Source organism: Fukomys damarensis, unplaced genomic scaffold (assembly GCF_012274545.1).
Source record: "Fukomys damarensis isolate Sample0158 unplaced genomic scaffold, DMR_v1.0_HiC HiC_scaffold_8, whole genome shotgun sequence".
Lineage (NCBI taxonomy): Eukaryota > Metazoa > Chordata > Mammalia > Rodentia > Bathyergidae > Fukomys > Fukomys damarensis.
Window position 1 is genome coordinate 25,523,799 of NW_022900920.1, and position 6,000 is coordinate 25,529,798.

Genomic DNA, 6,000 nt, shown 5'->3' on the forward strand with positions numbered 1-6,000 from the left:
CACAGTTGCTTAGTGGGTGTTCTGAAACAAGGCCATATTTTCTAGTATTAAGAATTTTAAATCACTCCTTCTAAAGTACAGAAATGATTATCTTCAAGATTAAATCATAAGACCTTATTATTTTAAGCTGCCTAGATTAAGCATCCCACTTCTATGAATTCAGAACTGTAATTAACACATGGTAGATAAACCAGTATTTGTTTTAGCAACAAAGTAAATAGCTAGTTCTTCTACCTATCCTTCTATAGTTACAGAATTCAAGATAGCACAATAGTAAATTACAATGTATTTGAATCAGAACTAAAGCCTTCTAGTGAAATGCTGAATTCTATATCCCAAATATATACAAACCAAAGGTGAATGAAATACAACTTATTTTCATGTCAACTTCTTGGACACCACATAATTATAGCAAAACATTTGTTCTGAACTCCAATCTAATTTTCCCAGTCCAGGTGATTAGCAGAAGCCAAAAGAATAAAGCTCTGTAACAGAATAAAAGTCACAGCAATATTTACACCATTTTGTCATATCATTGTTACAGGTTATGTTTTCATTCAACACTGATCAAGAAAAACATGTTCAGTTACTCAATTTTACATATTTCATAGCGAAGTAAACAAAATACACGTGGTTAAGTGAAAAAGCCTCCGTCTACAAATTATAAGATAGCAAATAGTACAGTGCAGGGATTCGGTACCTTCATATTGCTTCAATTTATTTTGTTCAATAAATAAATACTAGTGTACCTACTATTTCAATTCATTAAGCAAGTCTTTTCAATAATAGAAGCTTAACACATTACCAAGTTTTAAACTGTATCAATTTCATGAAATCCTTTCTGAAAAACATTGTCTTTTATCCTCTTTAACAAAATATAGGGATTAACCTTTTCTTCTCTGTCCTAGATCTTTATCATTGCTGTACTATGCTAGGTATAAAACAAAATGTGCCTTGAAAAGATACTACATATTTATTACATTAGTTGGCTATAAACTACTTTTTGTTGTTGTTGTTAAATGGCTTGCAATTGTTTTAAGTGTTCACCCTTGGTTCTGATGTTCAACTCTCTTTGGGCCTCTAGGAATATTTCAGTCCTTTTAACATTTGGTTACCAAACATTTTTAAGTCACACATTTGAGTTTAAAAGGCCTACATTAAGAACTGAGGGGCTATCTAAGGGCAAGAAATGTACACTTAATAAGAACAAGAACATAATGATGTCTCTGTTGTTTATTTGGGGCTCTAAATCATTAATTTAAAACTAATTTTCTACTAGGCATTGTATACTGGAGAAATAGTAAAAATCGTCATACTCAGTGATCAACATGAAGCTTACAGTTTAGCAAAAATGACAGACATTAAACACATCATTACAAAAATGATGGGTGTTATAAAAAAGGAAGGGACTATAAAACAGGAGAACATAAACAAAGATCAAAGGTCTCACAAGTGATGTAACAGAACCTAGGCCCGAAGGGTGATTAGTTTAATCAGGAAAAGGTTCATGGGATAGTAGGTAAGCAAATAAATACCAGAAAGCTTTGGGTTCCTAAAAACCTTGAGATAAGATGTTATAATGTTTTTACGGTAACTACTAAAATGTGAAAAATTTAGATTTCTCAAATTTCTATAATAAACAGAACAAAAAAAATCACTGGGAGAAAATGTCTTAAAAATGGAAAACTATGGCCCTTGAGGGAGAGTTTGCAATATCTAAATGGGCCTCACTATGCCCTTAAAGAAGCATTACATCATAGTGTATGAAAAATTGTTCAATCTTTGAGATCATAGAAGAATATACAAAGTCTTCTACCAGAGTGTAATTATTCATTATTCAATGACATACCTAAAGAGTGGCACTGTCAAGGGAATATGGAAAAAGGTTTAAAATATACTCTGAAAAGTACATTTTAATGTTTATATAATAAAAATTTATCACAAGTTAAGGGGGCTAAAAATGCTACTTTTAACATGTTGCATAAAAGGATATTTAAATCTGATTTTGAAACATACTATCATTACCCAAGTTCTAAATCTGGGAATTATCACACATTAGGCTGATATATTCGTATTGCATTTCATTAAAATATCAATGAAAATTTTACACAGGTAAAAGTTTTAAAGGTAATCTGGAACAGCCCCTCAGGGGCCAGAGATTTAGCTCAGTGGTTCCACTGCCTGCCTGGAAACAGCCTCTCAGCATTAAAAGTGGTTTACAGTTGGGCTGGGGATTTAGCTCAGTGGTTCCACTGCCTGCCTCGCAAGTGCAAGGTCCTGAGTTCAATCACTGGTACCAAAAAAAAAAAAAAAAAAAAATCCAGGTTAACAATTAAAGGACTTACGCATACAAGAAATAAATGTTAAAACATAAGCTTTCAAGTAAAGTCTACTGTAAGAACCAAAGATATTACTGGAATCCAAATAGTTATTTCCCAACAATTTTCCCAACAGACCTTATCTTCTCCCACCTTTATCCTTTTTCTGCACTTCACCTATCATACTTATTCCTCCGGAGTTCAGTTCAGGTCCTGTCTTCTAGAAAGCACTGTCAGGTATGCTTGAACGCTGTTTTACCACACAGGTGCTGGCCAGGGTATACTGCTATTATAGCACTTATCACATTGTATAAATAACTACTGATTTGACCAGTTTGAGAGACAAACTTTAAACTTACTGAAAGCAGGAAACATGATGTATTTAACTCTGCATCCTATGAAGATGAGACATACAAGGCATTGGGAAGATCTTTTGTGGCAGTAGTGAATATGAAACTGTAGTAAGAAATGTAGAACAAAACTGAAGTTAAAGACTATTAGCAAAACTAAGAAAGTCTTGAAAGCAGAAAGAGTGCTATACAACAACATAAAATTTTAAAACTGAGAAAGCCTAAATCTAACTGATGAAATTAATTCCAGGGTCTACAAATTACCTACTCAGAACAAGCCATTTCCATGTTATTTTCAAGACACTAAACAAATTAAAGATGTATCTTAATCAGCTTTGAAATTAATTAAAATTATAGGACTTCTAGGTAGTAATGGAAGGCAATTAATATATTTAAACATTAGAAGTCTTCACAGTACTATAAACACAAAATAGACTGCCAAAAGGTTAATTTCACACAGGGACTCAATATCACCCTTTTAAAAGATCTCCTTTAATGTTTTAGCTACAAGCAATACATTAACCCTTTCCTATATAAAATCCTTAAACTTACTGAAGGTAGTACCTCTTTGCAATCAGTACTGATCTTCAGAGAAGTCAGAATGAGATATATAGTGCGATATCTAATCAGTTTTCTTTTAAATCTTGATAATGGGAACCACATACTTTCTCAAGAAGCATATATATCACCAACATCTCAAAAACCTTAAGGCTCTTTGTAATTATAATTTTTTGTGTGTTCGAATTTTGCTGAATTAAAGATGCTGTACTAAAAAGTTGGGAGAAAATACTCAAATAAATACTATTTTACCTTAAAATAATGCAGTTCCCTATTTTAAAACGTAACAAGTTTTTCAGACTCACTTGTTTCTGTCAAACTGCATTAATGAGCAACATTTCAGAACGTAACAAGTTCAAGCATATCACAGGTCATTTGTAAAAAAAAGAATTTCCACATTTTAAAATCAAGTTTTGACTGGGAAGTAGAAAAACACAAAAGTTTAACTTTTAATAGAGAAAAAATTTTTAAAGATCATTAGGACACAAATTTAATGTTACATAACGTAACAAAAAAGAGCGCACTCAATAGTTAAAATAGGGATACAAGGAAAGCAGATGGGTTACATTCATACTTTATTCTATTGGCCCTAAATTATAGAAAGAATGTCTAATGCATAACACGAAATGCATGAATATTTGAAATACAAATATGCATGAAATACAGCAAGTGGAAAATAAGTTATCTACCAACTTAATATTTGTAGGGCTTATTTCTTAAATACCACATAAAAGTATATTCTATTGCTCTACTGCTAAATTATAGCCATATTCATATATTCATCTACAAAATACTCCCCACCAGCCTATTTCCTATCATAATTGATATTTCATAAACAAGTTCAAGAATTTTTGCATCAAATCTGAGCTACAAACTTTAGAACTCACTAAAGAACTTGTGAATTAATTGGTTTGATTAGTTGCTTTTTTATTGTTTTAGGGTTGTTTTTTATTTTTGGTCTTCTTTTGTTATAAATATACCAGCAACTATTCAGAAGATTTTTTTTCATATATGAAGGACACAAGAATGACACAATAACCTGAATTTTAAGAAACTCTTTTAATCTTCACCCTTCAAAAACCACGCATTCATCAACATATATACTTTTTTTGTCAAAATACAGTAAGGTTTTGTATTTAAATATCTTCTCATTATAAGACAAATAAGTTTTTTTAACTGCTTAAAAAGCACAAGGTTCCAGAATTCCAGAAACGTTACATAACAAATACTGAAAACCAAGCATACTTTCAAAACAAATACGACTGAAATTTACTCCTCAAAATATCTAATTTTTATTCACCCTCCTTCCAAAATCCATATGGATAAACTAAAGCACAAAATATACCGGCAACTATCTGGAAGCCATCCTTGGGTGTATTCAACTAACAATTCCAGTTTATGTGTGGTAGGTTAAGGAGTTGGGGGTGTGGGTCATTCTACTCCATCTCAAGTCACAAAAGAAAAAGTAGTATTTTAAAAGCACGATTCTAGCAAACATAACAAAAGATTAAAAGCTAAAAAAAAAAAAAAAAACCCAGCTGCAAATAATGTATCTCTTAGCATCACTCTTTAATCCATAAAAATTTCTAACAAAAATTCTAAAACTTGAAAATTTTGTTTCTTCAGAAACTGAGTAAGCACCTTGAGAAAATGCAGCACCTTTTAAGGCCATATCCAAAACTAAGAAGTCAAGACTCTTTCACATGTCAGCTTTCCGTAACATTTAACTCATTTGAAAATTACAAACCCGAGACAAAAACCTTTAATTCTGTGTTCTATTTTTCAAATACACATTCATAACAACATAAAAATTTTGGGGTGAGCTTTATGTCCAAAAAGGTACAAAAGTTTTACCCATATTCACTCTAAATTCCGTATGTGAATGATCATTTATGTATCTTACTCTTAAAAATTGTCATTGTCTCAGAAAAAAAAATCACACTTTGTAAAGTTTAAACTATAAATATAAGCTTCCGAAGGTTACAAATTGTAAAAAATGGCTAAATCTCTTCAAATACATAGTAACAAATAGCCTGGAGGAGTACCAGTGGACATTAAATATATTAGGGTCTTTAAGAATTAAAACTATCAGTGTCGATAATCTAGATACTAAAATATTTGGTTATACAGTATGACTTAGAATTCTGAAAAAACAAAAAACTTCTGATTCAGTAATCCCTGAGTAGATATCAGACTCCCTGCTATCGAAGAAAAGTGTACAAGATTACAAAGGTTTACGTTTAGAGACTACTGGTAGTTTTTGCCGAGAGAAACAATATATACACAGTGCACATCTGCAACCTAATTTTGCTTCAGCATCCCCAGAGACTTGAAAAATATTTTGGGGGGTAGGTTGCAAAACAGTTCTTCCTCTTTTATTCTCATCGCACCCGATGATACAAACCAACTGAGAGACAAAACCAAATCGCCAACTGCAAGGGCTGAATTTAAAACACACACACAAAGCATCTTCTCTCCAACTCCCGAATCGGTATTCAATCCACCTGTTCGTATATCCACACTACCACAATAACACCAACCCTCTGAGAGAGAAAACACAAAGGCAAATTAACGCTTCGGAGGAGTCACAATTCTACCTAGGCGTGGGGGAGGGGATGGCACAAGACAATGGATACGGAGGGGCTGGGAAAAAATCGTTTTGCCCCGAAGCCTCTGGCAACGAGCTGGGGCGGGCGGCGGGGGGGGGAGTTCAGACTACTTTTCCTCTATCCCTGAAAGCCAGCGCCAGAGACAGCCAGCGGGCACGTTCCACC

At 33.0% G+C, this 6,000-nt stretch overlaps 1 protein-coding gene across 2 annotated transcripts in view; it reads right to left on the reverse strand.

Annotated features, from left to right (window-relative positions):
* The window catches only part of Shoc2 (SHOC2 leucine rich repeat scaffold protein), an 82,290-nt gene that overhangs the window by 74,973 nt on the left and 1,317 nt on the right, over positions 1 to 6,000 (reverse strand). Inside the window, exon 2 of one of the 2 annotated variants that reach the window (XM_010634631.3) lies at positions 2,678 to 2,774. The exons of the other annotated variant lie outside the window; for it this stretch is intronic. The gene's annotated coding sequence lies outside the window, so the exon portion shown is untranslated. The remainder of the gene's footprint in view (positions 1 to 2,677; positions 2,775 to 6,000) is intronic. 2 annotated transcript variants of the gene reach the window in all.